A 21,269-nucleotide genomic window follows, 5' to 3' on the forward strand; every position below is an offset into this window, starting at 1 on the left:
GTTGTGTCGGAAAGGTCTCTCCTACAGAGAAAAGGCCTGTGTGACGTACAATGTACTGTATATCTGTGTGTCATAGAAATAAAAGTTACAGTCGTTTAACCCTTAGAGTGTTTTTTGGCTGCTTTTTGCCATTACTATGTTAAAATGTACAGTATATACAGATGCTATAGGAAGTGCAATATATAGTATCTTATATCCTTTTTTTCCAGCACAGCCTACGCAATCTGATACATTTTCTTTTTAATTTTCACCAACTATATAAACACACTCGAGCAAAATGCTCTCAAAAAATCTGATTGAATTTGTGAAATTTGGAAATACGTCAAAAATAAAGGGTCCATTTTGTGGCTTCTGCACAATGAACAATACTTCAGATCATGACTAAAAATGTGATATAAAATGAATCATAACTTTGACTCAACAACACATACAGTAAGACGATGAAAAATAGCCTGAATATGTGACCTATAAAGACACAACCCCAGTATGTCCATATAAGGAGTTGTGTATTATAGCCACTGCAATTTACCATGGGTGTTACCAGATCTGTGAACACTAACGGTTAAAGCTTGTGTCCGTAATTTGCATCCCACTGAAATTCATTCATTTCAGTAAATAAAACAGGGACACAATCCTCTGTAAAGCTGTATGACAGGAAATACAACAAAACCCGGCTAAATGATATCGGGCAGCATTTTCTGAAGATGAAATCTGAAGATTTATTTATTTTACTTTGATCCTGCTTTTTTGTTTTAGTCCCACAACAAGCCCTTTTTCATTTTTGACACGGAAAAAAGTATTCATGTCTGACCTGTGCAGGGTCACAATCAACAACGATCCTAACAGGACACAGTAAAAGTCATGATGAAATGAAGGGTTAGATTAGGGTTAACCTAATCTCTAAGATAATGAAAGATTCTTGCAAAGTATTGTACACAGTAATAATACACTGAAAAAGAAAAGTGCAGTTGGTTCATGAACTGCTGTTGTTAACAGCTTCACAGACAGTCAGGTTGAACTAATCCACACCCACCCATCACCTCAGACATGAATCAGCACATAAAATGGACACCGTCCAACATCAGACAGAGAAAACAAACAACTTCTCAGACTTGCAGTGCACAGTAAAAACAAAAGGAACCTTGAAAGAAGTATTCAGGCCTGGTATTCCTACAATGTATGACACGATTAATGACGTTGATATAGTAATAATAGATAATAGAATATCTACCATGACAAACAGATGCTTAGATTAGACTTGATCAGCTTTTCAGGGTTCACTTTTCCTCTTCCACTTCCGTGTATTTGTCTGAAAATGGAACTGAGCCCAGGAGAGGTAAAAATGTTAAATAGGCTGCAGAGCAAAGGCCGCCTCTTTCTTCAGGCCTGGCTGCATTTTAAAGATTTAAGCTGGCAACCTCATCCAGAGTGACTTACAATGAGGGATCAGTGAGGCCACGGCCATGGCACACATGGCTATTTGTGGTGTGTTTTGGGAACATGTTCCTAACGTCTCAGTCCTGGGTGGATCCCATCAAACTGGGCCACTACCATGTGACGTGTTTCAGGAACAGTGTACACAAATAAAAAGAGAAACTAGGGGAAAGAAACACTACTAGAGTAGTTAATAGTCTGGGGAAAAGAAAAAAATGATTTAATTTCTCTTCTATGATTTAGATTTTGCTGCAGGTGTGTCTCTCTGTGTGGTGCTCCCTAATGTCTTCTGTGAATTATTAGATCATATCAACTTTTGCAGAAATTGGGTAATACCATTTTATTAATTTGCACTTCATTTGGACTATCAGGACGAGAGCAGCACAAGGACAATTGTGATACAACCATATAGAGCTGCTCGATTATGGAACAAATAATAATCACGACTGTCTGGGCAAAAATTGGAATTATTTCAAACGATTACTCATTGACTTTAACTTGAAACAAACACGTAATACACATTAAAAAAAAGTGGGCTTTAAACATTACATTTTTAATTTACCTTAAAAAATATATAAACAATTTTAATCTTTCACTGAATGCCTCTGTCCTATGCTTGCCAGATGATGAGCAACAATTAAAGCGTTATTTGAGAATAAAAGCCCCCGTTTTGTTATTTATTCATAATTATTCAGTTTTTGTAATGTTTGGGGCCATAATCCTAATTGAAACACACATTTTGATTAATTGCACAGCCCTACAACCACATGCAATATACCATCTATGACTCTGCAGTGCTGAATTACCATATTTTTCTAAATAATAACCATAACGTGCAGCTCTTATCCTGGCCACCATACATTTCTGTTTAAAAGGCACTCACGACCAAGTACTATGTAAACGTGAACACATTTTGTGTATTTATCTGAATGCTTTGGCACAAAAGACAGTAATCGCAGCATAAAACACCATGTCAAGACTGTGATAGCAGTCAGTGTTGGTGTGTGTGTGATGTGCTGGGAGGTGAAAATAAAGCTCTAAAAATTCCTTCACAACAAAAAAAAGGTTGACATTTTCAGTACAAGGACTCGGTCCAGGCTCTTTCAACAGTTTCCCTCTGAAAGACTGAATTGGAGGACTTCTAATGAGAGCTGACAAAGCCTGACAAACACGTCACACCACACACTTGGCAACATGATCCGATGCTAAGTTAAGCAAAAAAAAAAATATACATAGACACATTAACACAAGGCCAGAGCTTGTGAGCTGTTATTTAATTGTGGTCACAGGCACGGACACATGATGAAGGCTCTTGGTGTGTTGCCATGGCAACTGTGGTGTGTGTGTGTGTGTTTCGGGGGGGGTTGTTAAACTGGTGGCAAGGCCAATACACATACAAACAACAGCACTGGTTCTACCAATGCAGCAGCAAAGGACAGAGGATAACATAGGCATTGAGATTTCATTGCTATTTTACAACTTGCATGAGCACGCACACACAGAGGGAACGTGTCCTTGCAGTAGCACGCAGTATCTTTACCAAATCAGTCACGTAGTGCGTCATACGTCAAGCCTATAGGCTCAGCACTTTCATACAGCTCATCTCACCATTGGCTTTACAAACACTTAACCCCCATAACTTTGTGGACCTCTGCCGAGCAGCAAAAAAACATTAAGACGGCAAAGTACGAGAGACAGACGAAGGGGGGGCCGTGACAGAACAGAGAGGGATTGAACAGGTGAACAAACAGAAAACACAAAGCAAGAGGCAGGGATGAAAGGGAAAGGAAAAGAAAGATATTGTGGGAAGCAGATGAAACTAACAAGTGTAAACAGGGGAAAAAAAAAAAGAGAGAGAATGAAATATCACGCAGGCAAGATAGTGTGACAAATTAATATATGGAGGTATGTGAGAGCCATACAAAAGGGAGAGGCAAACACAAACAGAGACGGAGAAAAATAAGCGCATAGAGCAGTGGACGGAAAGATGTGTCTGCATCAGATACACGAAATCTGTGTACACCGTGTGTGGGAAGATCCTTTTATCAACATGAATGCATTGACACTGATACGTGCTGCGCATGTGAGAAACAGATGGAAGAGGAGAGAGCGCGTTAGTGCTGAGCAGGTGGAACACAAACAAGAGGCAGAGGACAGAACAAGACCGGGCCATAAGCTTGGTTTGATTTCATTTTCATGTGATTCATTTACTTGCATCATACCACGGAAGCCCTTTTAATGGTCAGACTTTTGATGTGTACAAATCTCTTCAGCTAACCTCCACACTGTGCCACTCAGAACCAACAGTCACGAGGTTTCCCTCTAATCAGTCAGTCATGATTAAGTCACTCCTCTTCTCAGAGGTGCACTAATCAACTCCCTCCATGAATCGGCACTAATTTTCACTCTATAGGAGGAGCTATTTACTCAAGTAGAAGGTGGACTTCAAGCGCTGCACATCTCCTGTATAAAAATAGTACACCAATGATCTTTTTTTCCAGTTTATTATCAAACACTGTGTCTTATTCCGACATCAGATGTAAAGATAATAACGTCTGCTCAAGGAGCTTAAATAGAGAGAGTCCATTCATTCAAGTACTTATTATTGATCGGAGCCTGACATTTAAACTATATTGATAACCTTGTATCATCTGTTAAACTAAAGCTAGGCTTCTTTTTTTGTATCATACATTTTTGTTAGGTGCGGCAATAATCTGTGTTCTTAAATTGTTACTGCAACCATAACTCCTGCACTTTATTTGTCTAGTTACTTTAGATAACTGCAGCTGTTATCTCCCTGTTTTTTTTTTATCAACTATGACGTGTGCTGCCGCCTTTCTTAGCCAGGTCAGCCTTGTGAAAGAGTCGACATGGTTTGTCTCACGAGACTTCACAGGGTTGGTAACATCCTCTGTCCTTAGACCTTCGACCAGGGTAAGGAAAAACTACCAGGGAAAAAACCCTTATAACAGGGAAAAAAAGGTAGAAACCTTAGGGAGAACCACGTGTGAGGGATCCACTCCCTGGACGGACAGACGTGCAGTAGATGTTACCCAAAAACATACAATACACAATTACAAAGAATACTTAATGGTCTTTTATCTGGTTAAATAAAGGTTAAATAAAAATAAAATCAGTGCAACTTATCTGCCATTAGTGGACTATTTCCTTTTCATAAACACAACTCATGATCAATACCTCAAAAAGCTGGATACTGTATATGACCGTCACCCTCCGTTTTATCACCAGTTCTTGAAATCACATTCATCACTGTATTCTGTGTGCCAAGGCTGAATGCCCATCTGTGCATGTCACACTGGTTGGCTTTTCATATACAAATATATTCTTGGACTGCTCCCCTCAAATCTCTGTGAACTCTTGGTTCGTGATCAAACTCACTTTGCTCTTCTGATGCTGACCCTGAGAGTGAGAACAGAGCTTGGGGAAAAAAAGAAGCTTTTAAATATGATGCCCTGTCATCCAACTTTCAAAAGGACTTGGAAAATGTCTGAACCGATCACCCTGGGTGAATTTATATCAATTTCAAGGGACAGAGAAAAGCTGCTGTAATTGAGTTTTAATAAGTGACACGTTTGTTTTCTGTATCGTTTGTCTGTTGTCTAAGATGCAACTTTTAAGTGGACTGATGCTGCCGCCTTGGCCAGGCCACTCTTGGAAAAGATACTTTAATCTCAATGACTAATACTTTTCTTACCTGGTTAAATATAGGATATAATAGTGTTTAAACAGTCACATCATTTCCTTTCTAAACCTGGTGCCTTTTATTTTTGAGCCATCAATGTATACAAGCATGAGCGTAAAAGACAAGGGACAAAATAACCGTGTGCACATGGGTTTTCTCTGAGAACACCGGTTTCCACCCACAATCTCTCTCTCTGGGAATGACTGCAGCAATGACTGAATACACACACACACACACACTGGTAGTGCCATAACAGAACATGTGACTGTGGGCCACAGGTTGAGACAGGAGAGGTTCAGTCTACAAACTGCAGAACGTGCGTACTAGCCCTTTAGCATCTCGTTATGCCTGTGTGCATGTCCAGACTGCTTCTGACATCCCAACCCAAGATCAGACAACACACACTGCTCTCACGCCCATCATCGGCATGTGCACCGCTGCTAAACAGCCTGATTTAATTTCACATGTCCAGCATCTAAATCATCTAAAATGTCAACTTCAAAGAATGTCTCTCACACACAACTGGAAAGGAAAGGTTATTGTTATTATACAATCAAAATTGCACAACGAGAGCCGCTGCGAGTCAGCGATGCGCCGCCACAAGAGACCAACCTGACCGAACACTCGTACATCATGTTTTGATGTTCGATTGTTTCCAGGCTCCATATCCCAGCTTCCTCATTCAAATCCTAAAAAACCAGTTCTGACACAAAGCCCCACATGGCAGCGAACACCGTGATTTTATTTGACCACATCCACAGGGAGGAGAAACTGCGACGCCACTGACCAATCACAAGCACCAGATTCCTCCTCGCACCATGCACTGCAGACTGGGCACAGCATTAGTCCTATTAATTGCTGACTTGAGGAGGCAGAACTGAACATGTCAACAGTGTACAGTTGAAACAACTTCCACATGGACAATAAAAAACAGGCGATCCTTTTGATATAAATACAAACTCTGTGTCAACACCCGAAAGAGTGCAGTGTCAGCATTTACAGCTCCTCTATGTGTATTGTTCTCGGTCTGATTGTGAAACAACGCAGGTGTACACACAGCAATAATATAAAACTGCATAAAATGGTCACATCACACTGGAGGAGTGTGGACGGATGCTGAAGAGGAAGTCAGGTGACATTGCAACAAAATCTGTGTGTCAAGGAAGCTACAGCCAATGGCTTTTCCTTTGTTTGTTTTATGCAGCTTGTGTACACCGAGTTCTCATCGATCCAAAACAAATCAGTGTATCCAAATGACTGGAAAGATTATTCTTTACTTCAGTAAATTATTACCATTAACACATTCTTATGAAGGCTGAGAGAACAGTGTCATCTTCACACTTGTGTTTTTGCATCACTTCATTTTGTCCACATTCCTTCAGTAAATAGCATCAGTGACAATCGTGTTGCCAGCCACTGAAAAACCCGAATGAAACAGTTGGCCACTCTCAAGTTTGAACTTGATGACTCATCCTTAAACATGTCTTGTTATCACCAAGGTAACAGGTATTCCTTAGCAACAAGAGCATTATCCTCCACTCTCAGTGCGAAGGCGTGGGATTCAGACCGAGGGTGTCCTTCTGCTCTGCTCGTGCACCCCGGGAGTCTCTGCCGCAATTGATTCATCGTTAATCTTTCATTCTCTCCATTTCTCCATCTTGGCCCATGTCGACAGGACAGCTGACTCATTCCCTCTCCTCCTCCTCCTCCTCCTCCTCCGGAGTATCTGTCTGTGTGTTCAGCCGAGATCTTGCCGCTATTTTCAGGATGCAGTGACGTCACTGGCTGCACTGGCCCAATATAACCTGTAGTTGCAAATTATGGCTGTCCTCAGTTTAACGCTGGATTCCTCCACAGTATACAATAGGAATGTGGAATTGTCCTCTGTCAGAGATTTTCTGTGACAAACATAGTGAATCAGTAAGACAAAGCAATAAGGAATGACAGCACTGTTTACTGTTTCTTATTATTATTATTATTATTATGTTTTTGGGCCTTTTTTAATGGTTAGTATAGTGGAGAGAGACAGGAAACAGGAGGCAGAGAGGTGGGGAATGACATGCAGGAAAGACCGCTTGGTGCAGGATTCGAACCAGAGTCGCCTGTAGCGAGGGCTATAGCCTCTGCATATGGGGCAGGTCAAGTGCTCTACCATCTGAGCTAAACACTGCCCTGTTTTATTTCTATTGATCAGGTCATACTTTTTTAATTATTATTAATATGTTTTGTTGTTATTTTGTACAAATATGGTCAAAGTATTACACACGACACAGAGCTGCTCTCTCCTACTCGGGTCAACAACAAAAAAAGGTTAAAAGCCAAAAACATTGGCTATAACTTGAAATGTATGTATGCCTTGAGTTGACAATTCTAATGAGGTTGCAAGGTTTTTGCAGCCCTACTTTTAGAACACAACACTGTAGTTTCCAATAAATAAGCAGGACAACATTAATAGTCCCCGTTTTGTGTCACACGGTTCAGTCCAGTCTGTCGAGGCTGAATCGACTGCTGCAGAAATTCCCCACAGGCAGCCAATTGATACGAGGCCACATGCTACGCAGCAGTGACTGAACTCTTTGGTAGACACACTGCATGATGCATTGCTTACAAAAAAGTAACGACACAGTCAAAGATAAGAGGCAATCAAAGCCACAGAGAAAAATCTATATGAAGCCCCTATAGCATGCACGAATATATACAGACACCCATCTGAGGCTGAACTGTGATAGAAACCCGTGTTGTAGACTCCTCTGCATGGCATTTGTACATAAACAAACACAAATACATACTACAAAGGCAGTCTAATGAAGTGACATGACAGTAAATTACACTAGGACAGGTACAGTTAATCTCTGAAATCCAACGACCAGCATCCACATGCCATGAAAACCAGGATAATACTCTTCCTGCTCGTATTTCTGTGCTTCCACGTGTGTTTTGTGCATTTCCTGTGCCCATAAAGCCATTAATCTGGACCTCTTGAATTACCCTGCTCACATCTTGCACAGAGAGCCGATGGCTATCTGGTATATCTTTACTTGTGCAGTACCCGTTACACTCATCTTTCTATGGTGCACTCACATAATGCATTCTGTAGTTATACATTCCGGTGGCATCAGCCAGCCACAAAGCCTGGTATTGTGGAGATCACATCCGCCCACTGTGAGAGCATCGCAAAAAGCAATGAGCATGCATGCATGTAAAACACAAACAAAAAAATCCCTATAGGTCCCCATGCAGTAAATACACAAACACTGTACATAAAACCAGAGCAAAAAAAAAAAGCTGCAGTGCTTCTGTCAAATCCTTTTCATTAACTCTGCCAAAGAGGTCGTGTTTCATTGCTTGTTTGCCTGTTGGGTAACAAACAACAAACAACAGAATTGGGATTGTCTGGAGGTATGAGGCATGGCACAACCTAGAACCAATTACATTTTAGAGCAGATCAGGATACATGACCAGGTTTTTTCTTTTTCCTTCCTTTGACATGGCAAGATTTAAAAAGTATGCACTCCCCAAGAAGCCTGGTATTATACATATACATATATATAAATATACAAGCATGTTTATTGGAGGTGGTGTTCACTTAAAGCAAGTGGTTTTCAACAGGAGGCAGGGATGCACAGCCAAGGACCATTCACCGGTCAACGTAACTAGTCAGCAGTAGCATAACTTAAACCCTGGATGTGCTACCAGATAGTTGAGTCATCCTCACTGTTAGTAAGGCTGCTACTGCACTCAGTCTTTTATCTCCTTAAACCGAGGTCCTTTAGCCCAAACCTAAGGTTTGTGGATTCAGATCCACATCACAATCCTACCAGGGATTATTATTTTTTAGATTATTCTACACTCCAGTGCATGAGAGCTCATGCAAATAATGCAGGGTTGAGCGTGTAACGAGGAGCAGCTCATGGGATGCATTCAAAGACCCTGGTCTTAAATGCAAAGATACTAATTTCTGCACGATCTACGGAGCCCCAGACACTGGACTCTAATTTGTGGCAACAAAACGCGTGTAATGTGTGCAGGAAATACTACTTCATGGCCACAAATGAGTATTTCTAGCACACGTGTTAATATTTCATTTAGTGGTGACAAATTAAGAGTTATTTTACTGAATGTCATGTCTGGGGCTCTGTAGTGCTGAGCCTAGACGAGCAGCCTCAAAATGCATTCAAGAAACCTCTTGAATTTCATCACTTCTGCAAACACACATGCAATTGCCTGCTGCTGCTGCTGCTGCCACCTCACTACAAATGAAGTAGTCATTGGAGTAGAAACAAATATTTTTCATAGATAAACCATTGTTCAGTTCTGTAATAATCAGATATTTGAGTATTTGTGCTAATTCTACCTTGGTTGTACTTCTGTAATTCTCACAGGGCTATGGCCAGACACATTCAGCCAGTCTTGGCTCTGGAGACTGTGATAACAGACTTCAGCCAGTAAGACAACAAGATTTCAACAAATATTGTTTCCAAGGCCAAGAAGAAACTTCCAATCTAAAGCTTTAAGCCCACATAGATCTGACATCCTTCTGGCAGACTAAAGTTAAAACCCTACAAACAAAAACAACAGCATCATGAAACCATAGGTAATCATGAATAACTTCTACAGGCTTTGTTTTTCCATAAAAAAGTATTTTAATCTGCCCAAGTTCACCATGATTATGGGTCACTGTGAGAAATCATGTAATAGGTTGTTGGAGACTTTATTATCAGCAGTGTCGCCGCAGCTCTCTCCACTCCCATGGGTATTTACTGATACCCAAGGCCTCATCTCAGGCTTGGTAACAATGTGAAGTATAACATATGGTTATGAATTTTCAGAGGCAAGCTATAAATCACTTCTCATAATAACTGCCAATCTGAGAGATGTCACCATTAGTACAGGTCTAAAAATAAGTTTTATAAATATAACTGTACCTCATCTCGGAAAGAGGAAAAAAAAACAAAGAGTGTGGTTCGATGAGGACAGAGGATTCCCTCTATCCACTAAATGGCTGAGCAGATAATTCCCCACATATTTTTTTGTAGATCACAACTGTTTCATTTAGATTAATTATGTTGTGTGGACAGAGGTATTTTGTCCTAAATAGATCACAATGGAAAAAGAAGGTCTCGTTAATAGCGCCGTGTTGGGCTCATGACAAATGTTTGCTGCCTTCCACTCACAAAACCCAAGTTCATCTGCTGCAGGAACGCACACAATAAATGACCTGACTAAAACCGCAGCGCTGTGGAGAGTATGGTCTTAGGCCAGAATGAGCAGAAGCCAGGAACATTTTGGTAAAAGAGGTTTTTGGAACAATGTGTTTGTCGCTGCACAGAAAATCCAGAGGAAGTGTATTTTATGTGAAAAATAACATTTAAATTGATAAATTATAATGTGCTGAATAGACAGCTTGCCTTTAATACATTAAATTGGTACAAAACCCCAAATTTTTTAAAGTTGTTTTTGCAGATTGTTTTTTCTTATTTAAAGGGTAGGACAGTGAGGTGTGAAAGGGGAGAAGACACACAACAAAGAGTGGCTGGCTTGATAATATATATATATATATATATATATATATATATATATATATATATATATATATATATATATATACATATACATACACATATATACCCATATAAGGTTCTTCGGCTTGTCCTCATAGGAGAACCCTTTTTGGCTCCAGGTAGAACCTTTTTATAAAGGTTCCACCTGGAACCCTTTTGGAGGGTTCCACCAAGAACCCTTTTAAAATCCTTAATTCAGGAAAGGCGTTTTAAAGGGGTTCTCTGGATCAAAATGGTTCTTACAGGAACCATTACTGTTACTAAGAACCCTTGAAAAACCCTTTCTTCGGGAAATTGTTTATCAGAAGCAAAATGGTCCCAGGTAGAACCTCAGACCTTGCAGAAGAACCCTTTTGGAACCCTTATTTCTAAGAGTGTACCCCCATATCTAGGTTTTGGAAAAAAATAATATTCCTGGAGGCATTACATATACAAAAATATAATTTTGCATTTTTGTCCTGTCAATATATGCTAGATTCTTTCCTCTTCTACACGAGTCTGTTTTGTTAAATACAATGCAAAGCACATGAAATAGGACTGAAACCTTGATATACAAGCTGAAAACAATAATCCATACCCCGTGTTGAACCTTGCCATTTAGTCTTATCAATCCAACCCCCGCCTTTGACATTTTACTTTTCTCCATCTACCTTTTTCGAAGGGCCCTGTGGCGAAGGCGAAGTACACACAAAGCCAGACCCCATTTCTTCTTCGTGGACACACACGGGCTAAACTCCATGAGGCAGCAAATAAGGATGGACGGAGGATCAGAGTAAAACACACAGTAGCTCCCTCTGCTCTCTGCTGAAGATTCACGGACACAGCAGTGGTCGAGGCAAGACGAACCAAGCCTTGAATTCCAGCAGTGGTCACGTGGGCCAGTGACACCCACCTGTTAGAGATCCCGCTCAATGCACACTCGAGTCTGGACTGTGTGTGCACATAATGAACGGATACACACACACACACACAGACACGTTCACACTACAGCACAGAGCAATAGATGCATCTACTTCATAAACACAGAATATGTCACATACAGATCTGAAAAGCAACACCCACAGCACAGCGGCATCTCTCCATCTCTAGGAGCATTACATGAATCTTGTTCCCTAAAATACACTCTGAACTGGAAAGACTTAAGCATCCAGACAACGGCGTTCCCAAAAATACTCAATCAGGACCTGGTTTCAAACATAACGCTGAGGGGTTGTATGAGCAGCTGGAAGTTTGAGCTAATTAAAAATAATGGCCTGTGTGGTGGATTATCCCTTAATCTGTCAGACGGATCTGCAGATGTAAGCCTAATCTGTAACACTTATCATTTATCTTCAACATTTCAATTTACTACTTAAAACAACATGTTTTATCAAGGAATCTACAGTAAGAGAAACAACATGAACAAAACAAAGTTTCCATAATCTTATATTAATTCGTTTTAGAGGACGCAATACTTATATTATGTACTAAATTTGTTTTCCTGGGTCATATTATGATGTATGAAACTCATAAAGCATTTCTCTCAAAATTAAGCAGCCATTTTAAGAATAATAAAATATGGGACAATTATCTGGTTTCAGCTTTTCTCTCTGTAGTTGCACATCAGTAAAATATCAGAAGGCATCAATTTGGAGTTTTTTGTCATGGATTAATGCGCAGTCACAATATTTAGGAAATGCTATCAACCCAAAAAAGAAGTTATACAAGTTCAATTGTATAACTACTGGTTGGAGATTTGTACAGTATTGGCTAATCAATGCATCTGTTGTCTATGATCACAATGAGCCATGAGGTACAAAATATTGAGTACTAATTTCCTACATAGCAAAATTTGTTTTCAAATGTTGTTTTTTCACGATAAAACTACGTCAGCATTGTCCAGCAGTGTGTGCTAACTGCAAAAGAAAACCAGACAGGATTGTGGCATAATAGGCTGCTCTGTCACCACACTGCTGTCAAACTAGAGAGCAGAGTCAGAGCCAAGTGACCAAACTGAAGGACTTTCGTGAGTCCAAAGGTCGGTGACCCCACCAAACCTGCTCAGGACTTACACGAAAAGAAAGAAAGATATTCCTGACCCTGGTGCAGAAGGAGGAACAACAGTGAAACAGTGTCCGCTGCCACAATACTGCTCTCAGTTTGGGAGCAGACAAGTGACTCAGTGGAGGGAGAGACAGTAGCGGGGACACAAAGAGAGAGACAAAGTGGTACTTTGAAATGAAAACATCTCTCTTGCGGCACATGTGAATACAAACGCTGCACAAACAAAAACACATACCTTCCCGCACACACGCAAACACAAACGGGCCATTATCATTCCACTGCTTCAGCGCTGCAGCATCAGTGTACAGATGAGTCCCCTGGTGACCCAGCGTTACCCAACACACTGCGCAAGTCTGCAGAGAGCCATCTATCTTCTCCTCCCATCTTCAACCTCACTTTGCCTCCTCTCCTCAACCCTCTGCTCGTTTTATCTTCGCCTCTGTGAGAATCCCCCCCACCAGCTTCTTTGGTCTCCATGTCTCTATCTTGGACTTTCCCTTTTCGGTCGTTCTTCCTATGGCTTTATCAACTCTTTTCTCACTTCCTCTGAGGGGTGTCCAGTCTTTCCCTGGGTTATCTTAGTACTAACGATTTCCCTCCCAAACGTACCCAAAATATTTCTCTCTCTTCCACAAGGTCCCTGCTTCTGTCAAGTATAACTTAGTGTACACTGTACACGCCTCATGCTAAATATCCATACTGCAGCTTCAGTATTTACACGATGAGAAAACGAGAAATAAAAGAGACCTTTTTAACAAGTATAATGGTAATGCAGTCTATTATGAGACCAGTTTGGCATTGCTTATTATAATGAATTAATAACCCTCAGAGAACAGCTTATGGGTAACAATATATGTAAAATGCAAATTTGCATTTTATAGACCAGCGCAACAATGTTTTGTCTCCTCAATATGAAATGTGTGACGCATCTCAAAGCCTTTCAGTGGTGGACGTTGATCACATGATTAACTAGAAAAGCACTCGGGGAGTGCAGACCTCCGCCAAGGCAGCTCAGTGCCTATAGAAAATAGTGATAAAAAAATAGTGGTAGCGTCTACAGATCACGCCCAATTTAATCACTTATTCCTGGTCCCATTGCGGACATTTCCTGAAAATTATGTACAAAACCGTCCGTGACATTTCGAGTTATGTCGTTAACAGACAGACAGACAAACTCCGGCGAAAACATATACCTCCTTGGCGGAGGGCAAAAATGTGTTTGGTGCAATGACTTCATACTGACAGTCACACCAATTTTTTTTTAAAAAGTGTGCCTGTGATTTGGTTCCCAGTGAGACACTTAATACAGAGGTTAGATAAGAAGAGAGAGAATAAAGACCAAAGAGAAGGCGATAGTAAAGAGATGAGAAGACTGGTATTCTGCTCATGTAAACACAGTGAGTCACCAGGGGCGCAAATAGGCAGAAGTAAACTGAACTCAATGAAATGATAAGCTTTCTTGATGCTTGCTGTGTCAACAGCCTGTTTTGTACAAATATCGCGCTTTTGCCAAAATTAACTGAACATTATCAGTTGTGCTGAGAATGGAGGATTGTGTTAGAAAAGGAAAACAAGGTTTGCAACCATTAACCCAGACTTTCCAACGAGGAGTGTGTAGCCGGGTTATAGACAACAGCATGTCATCGATGATAACGATGCTTCAGATGGATGAAAAAGATTTTACTGGAAATTGTTCTGTGATGAAAACATTCACTGAAAGTCAGTGCCTTACTGTATGTCTGACAGAAACCAGTCTCCGTGTCATAGATTCTGGTTCAGCCAAACATCCCGCTGTGATTTAATTATGATTATTTTTTTACTTGCTTTGTTTATTTTTAGACCAATTAATCAGGCAAATTTTTGCTCTTTTTTAATGATCAGCATAGGGTGCTTATTATCTAATTAATAGAATAATGAATTGTTGCTCATTTCATTACATGTACAGTTTAAAGAGACATTATTGAGTCATGCTTTCTGATTTTTCAGCTTCTTAAATCTGAATATTATCTGGTTTCTTTGATCCATATAACAAAAAAAAACATTAACAAAAATAATTTTGGTTTGTGGACAAAACAAGACATGTAAGACCATCGTCATTTCATTTTCTGGACCAAACAAGTACTCGATTAATCGAGAGAACAATCGAGAGATTAAACTATTATTAAAATAATCGTTAGCTGCAGCCCTAACACACATATAGAATACGTATCTGATTTCAAATGATCAACACTGGCCCTAGAAGTATGGCCGACCTCTACATGCATCCACTGTACTTTCCTTCAACATTTGTGTTGTTGGCAAAAGCATCAATTTGCCAAACTACAGACCCCAAATGTTGTTCTCAACTCAATTGACCTACACCGCTGCATGATCTTTGACACCAAACGACACTAAAACCCCGCTGAGCCGCTCATGCTGGAGCAGGAGTCTGCATGGGACCAGATCACATGACCCCACTCAGTGTGAGTTTCAACATGGCGGACGCCTTCGACACACTACTCCTGAGGTGTCTTGTTCCGGGCTGTTGTTGAATGTTTGAATGTTTGAATGTGTGAGTGATTGCTGTTGCTGATAAACCAACATTAGATCATCGAGCAGGATGGAAATTCGCAGTGAGAAAGTTGTGCTATACCAGCCGGGTTAGACTTGTTTGCAAGGCCTGACGATTTCAGGCCAGCATCGACTCCACAAACACCCATATATATTTTATCTACTGCTGATTTATATTCACCATCACCGACAGGGCCCATTTGCAGTGACCTGGGTTCGGTTCCAGTGTCTTCCCCCCTTCATTGTCCTGTCCAATGAAGGCAAAAAGCCCCCCAGAAAAAAAAACAGAAAAAGAAGAATAGGTGGGGTACTGTTTGAAATAATAAGAGCAGGAAAGAAAGCGAAGCAATCATCTGCGTATTTACGAGCGCAAGAGAAAGAATAATGTTCATATCATGCCACGGCTAAGGCTGCACACGTCTGTGTGTGTCTGTAGCAATGTGGGTCAGCTCAGAGAAGACGGTGGATGGTGGAGATATAGGCCAGTCAAAGGTTTGCATGTGTGTCATTGTGATGGCTGCTTGCTGCATCTGCATGGCTTACTGACTGACTGACTGGACACAGTCCAATAATTCATTCTGCATCCTCTGCTGCTCTCTGTCCAATGTCCTTCTCCTCCCTGTTTTCTTTTCCTTGCAAATAATCGTCCAAATGATTGTTGCTTCATATCCGACAACCAACAATGATCATTTTGTAATCAAAGGTCTCTGTATTGTTTTTCTTTATGCTAGAAAATGACTAAAATGGCTGTCTTAATTTACCATAATCTTACTGTTCATAGTCAAGTGTCCAAAAATAATCCAGAAACCTTAAGACATTCTTTTGTTGTGTCACTATCAATATAATACATACTTTCAACAACAAACCCACATGCTGCCTGATGCTAACGTCCACATACCCCATGTGTACAAAACCACAGAATCCAGAAAACATTTACATCTGAGAACAAAGAAAATAATTTTAAATACACTCTTAGAAATAAAAGTGCTAAATAGAACCATATAAGGTTATTCGACTTGTCCTCATAGGAGAATCCTTCTTGGCTCCAGGTAGAACTTTTTTATAAAGGTTCCACCTGGAACCCTTTTAAAACCCTTTATTCAGGAAAGGGGTTTTACTGGAACCATTAGTGTTACCAAGAACCCTTGAAAAACCAGAAGCAAATGGTTCAAGGTAGAACCTCTACCCTTGAAGAAGGACACTTTTGGAACCCTTATTTCTAAGATTGTATTGTACTGTCAATACACAGTAACTTTTTTAATCCTGTATCTGGATCCATATCCTGATCACCACCAGAGTTACACACATCTGTTCTTTTCCTCTGTTGCTCACAGACAAAAAACTTAACCTCCTTGGTTGAGGTAAAATAATAATTTTGGTTTTTGTATCATAGAGCAATGAGTCATCTGAATTAAAAAGGAGGCAGCAACTACACCGGAGTATTCAAACGTATCCAGTAAACTGTGTTTGAACCGGTGTCAGATGAAAGGGGAGAGATGAAATGGAAATATTAAGGTACTGATGCTAATGGCTGTGTGAGCCTGCATGCACTGTCTATGTTACTTATTCTCATTGATCATTCGCTCCTGCTGCCTTTTGCCCCCGACCTTTCTTATCACCTTGCTTCCTCCTTTTCTATCCTTCTCTTCCTCCTCCATGTTCCCTTCTTGCTTTTTGCTCCGTCCATGACTAGTGGCAGTTTCGGTAATTACACATACAAAAGTGGTTGATTAAATAGTCATTTCTGACAAAGGGTCAACCTAACAGCTTTAGCTTAAGCTATCCATTTTATTCTATGCAACATGCACATTCTGTATTTCTATGTGACACTTCCAACACCTCACCTTTACAAAGCATTCATAGAAACAAACACACAGCCATCTCTTGACAGAGCACACAGTGAATGAAGGTTAGATAATCAGCATCGTGATGCTTAGGACTCGTCTGTGTGTGTGTGTGTGTGTGTGTGTGTGTATGTGTGTCAGATAGGACACAGATGGTGTTGCAGACAGAAATATTGAACTTCTACCCAATATTGACTCAAACTACTGACAAAACAAGAGACTAGTCCAATTTTAAAATCAGTGGATGAAACTGTATGAACAACAAATAATAATGCCCTTATAAGACGCATCTATGTCTACCAGTCATATCCAAAATAGTAATTATGAGATTTACAAAAAAAAATCACTGGCTTTTGAAATTGTAATGATGTGACAACAAACTGTCCTTATGAGCAAGCTGTCAACTCATACATGTATGTAGTGTATGTAATGGTTAAGCATATCTTTAATAAATCTGGTGGGCTATACCTTTTTCACAGCAAATATCTTCTAAGATATAATGGGAGGATAAACACAGGTTTTACCAATAATATGAATTCCACTCAGGGTTTTTCAGAAAAAAATGTGTTATTTTAAAACGGCATATATGTTTACTGTACTTTCTAGATGTGTTCCAAGAAAGAGACTGATAAGTAATTACACTGTATGGTCATTGCAGCATAGTATTTACTAAAATAGCAACTCTTACTGTGGCTTTAGACTTTTTCACAGTCCAACTTATGCAAATCATATTTTATTTGAACTGCTGTGTTTGGCGTCTGCATGTATCCAGTCCAAAAGACAACACAGCTTGTCACAAATCCGCAAAATCCTCTCTTATTTTGATGAAGCTCAAACACGGCACAGCTCGTGTACCTCTGAAGTCCCTAACTGATAGCGTTATACATGATTTAATTCTGAGCGATAAGAACGACGCTTCTGTCTGACAGGTCAAGCTGTCACCTGCATTGTTGTCGTTGTCATATGAGAAGCTGCAGCTGTTAAAGAAGGCAGCCGTGGGAGAATGAGTCCCGGCTCTTTGTCGTTACCTGCAAAGCAACAAGGGGCTTGTGCATTATTCTTAATTACAGTCAGATGGCTGTGACCAAAACAATAGCGGAAGGGAAAACTCGCCAAGTGATGAAATCCACAAACCTCCACACACCAGGGCTTCAAAGTGATACTGTAATTCCTAAAACCACTATAGTTTAGCCTAGTTGCCTATAGATGCTGATGCCATAATGTCAATTTATCTAAATCTTAATTAACCTTCTGTTCATCAAAACCTGTCAATATGACAGCAATCTCCTCTGTGCCCAACTGCCCATGTAATGCCTGATTCAGTTAGCACCCATTTACTTACTCCCTCTCTGTTTGCCCACTGTGCTGTGTTAGAGTGTGCCAGTCTGAGGCCTTCTGGTAGGTTGTGTGAATTGGCAAAGCATCAGTGGCTACCTGAGTCATCCAGTCTGCCCGCCTGCCTGCTCCTCACCCTCCAGCACCTGACAAAATCCACATTTGCACACTGAGAGAGGTGATGTGGGCCTGGTCTGAGCAGATGTGAATGGATATGGGATTTTATCAATGCAGTCAAGAGGTTGGGATACACACGATGACTTATCCGATTACAATTTTAGATTTGCTGCTGAAAACAGAGCGAGGGAAAAATAGCTCAAACATTTTTTCCGATCTGCTCTTATTCCTTTAACGTCCAGCATGTAAGAACTAGTGGCATTACAGATTATGACAAACATACTCCTCTGCTAAATGTGTCAGAGAACTACGGTGGTCTTCTCAATCGAGTTAGTAGGAGTTGATACAGCGAAAATATTGCGATATTTTGCAGGATGGTATTAAAGAGCTTTTGATACTTTTTTCATTATTTTTAACTGATGTTACAAATAAACATTAACATTTTTCTGGATTAAGATTAAAGATGCTATACGCAAACATCACACAGTGAAATTGGGGCAGAGCTTTTGTTTCAGCATACTAGCATTCGTACATTCACTCACACAATCATTCAACAGAATAGAGCTAGAATATAAAAATAAAGATGTGCACAAACACTATGTCACCTATATCAAAGAATACTATTACTAAGAGTAGAAAAAAGTTGAAAAGATATCACATATAAAAGGATAAAAAACACAATTGTTTGTGACTTTTCAGTCCACTAGATTGTGCCAAGAGTACCAGAGCTATTGCGCGAGTGCATCGCGATATATGATTTCGCAAATATTCAGTGTTTTGCAATGTCGCGACAATATCGTATTGTGACTTAAACATCGTAGTGTCTCTGGCGATACCCTACAAGTTAGAAACCGTTTCTTTTTGTCTGTGTCGTAAGCTTCCACTTCAGTACTTGACATGAATGCTCTAGTCGGATTTGATACAGATGGCAGCCTCTGTAAAGCAGGAACCTTGCCTAAGTACATATAAAAGGCGTATTCTAAGGCTAGTTGTTGACACATCAGTAAAATACAATTAAGTCCTGAGTCATGAGGACTTGGTAATTGGTGTATATTCAAAATATCTATCTATGAAGCAAGTTGTGTCTGTGTGTCTGTCTGTCTGTCTGTGAAGGGCATATCTCGCTGACCGTCAGATTGACCTAAGATTTTGTATATGGGTTGAGCATGGCCCAATGGTGCGGCTCATCAGCAGTAGCTGCGCTGTCTGCAGCAGTGAGGTGGGAGTGAAGAGTCTGTCCTCACGGTGGGTGAGACATTTTCACACAGTTCAACGCAAGAACATGGTGTTATACTGAAACGACGAAATCAGTGTCCATTCACCAATACGCGAGCACATATTTATTTAGCATTAGCATGCTACTATTTTGCGGCTAACTTGGCGAACCTGTTTCCAAAGGTAAGCTAGTGAGGCTACGATTAGCAATTAGCGTAGCTAGCTGTTTTGTGACCGTCAGCCACGCTGGAATCTCTTTACCAAGCGTATTTGATTATAAATCTGAAATAAATTCTGAATCATGACTGGCCCTGAAATATTCTGTTGTGACAATTTGAAAATATACTAATGTTGTACTTGTATGAGTGTGTGTGAGAATTTTAAATCAACCACAACGTGTCATGTGACGCCATGTGATTTGCATAATATAACATTATAACAACACGTTTCACAATGTGTAAATAAAAAACGCTGTCAGTCGATCAAAGTAAAATGAGTCTGTCATGTCCACGTTGTGTGGCATTCAGAGATGCCATTGTTCAGCAATGCTATGCACTGAAGTGCGTCATGTGGTGAGCCGTTGTCCTGCAACACTGCTGGGATACACTGCTGCTGCTGCTGCTGATGATGATGTTGTTGTTATTGTGCTTATGTTGATGTGTGTTGACACTTGCTGTGCAAGCTCTGTGCACCACCACTATAAACATTGTGTGTGTTCTCGTTGTTGTTGTTGTTGTCACAGAAGATGATGCGGCCTCAGAAGGCAACAGCAGCTCAAGTGTGTGTGTGTCAGTGTCAGTGTTTGTGGAGTGAATGTTTTTAGGTGAGGATGTTGTGTTACCATGGCCGTCTGAAATAACACAGCAGCACCATGCAGCAATGGAGCACTGCGTGCATCATTCCTGGCTAAAGCGTCAAGATTATTGTGTGCCAGACAATAGAAGAAACCGTCTCGTACACAAACAGAAAGAGACGCAAAACATGGAGGTGCTGAAGGAGGCTGGTGATGGGAGAAGGTTGGGGTGAAAGCTGACACAACAGAGACACCGATGGATGGGCACACACACACACACACACACACACGCACACACACGAAATGGGGATGAAATGATAAGGATAAAGTGTAAGGAAAGGAGGAGGTGTTACCTTTCAGGGGACGAGGATTTCTCTGAGTTCACGGACATGAGCGGAGCCTGTTTGCCGCTCACTGGCCAAGGGACCACAGGAGACGGCAGAAATAGAAGAGAAAGCTCCTGTCTCTTTCTGTTGGTCCTCTTTCCCTATGTCTCTCTGCTGTGTCTAGTAATGGAGAGGAGAGGGTTACTGCCTACCCTCCTCCTTTTCCCTCCTCCTCCTCTTCCTCCTCTCTCTCTGTGTCTCTCTTGTCCTCTTGCTTTGAGAAGAAAGGATGGAGGACAAGTCGCCGCAAAGGATATTAGAAAAAAGAGCAGCAACTGTGCAGTGCAC

General features: G+C 40.6%; 1 protein-coding gene across 1 annotated transcript in view; it reads right to left on the bottom strand.

The window, feature by feature from the left end:
- Positions 1 to 21,269, bottom strand: part of srpk2 (SRSF protein kinase 2) — a gene marked incomplete at its 5' end in the record, with an annotated part of 55,005 nt that overhangs the window by 18,689 nt on the left and 15,047 nt on the right. The window lies entirely within an intron of this gene.

The sequence above is a fragment of the Microchirus variegatus genome (genome assembly GCF_963457635.1).
Source record: "Microchirus variegatus genome assembly, chromosome: 8".
Lineage (NCBI taxonomy): Eukaryota > Metazoa > Chordata > Actinopteri > Pleuronectiformes > Soleidae > Microchirus > Microchirus variegatus.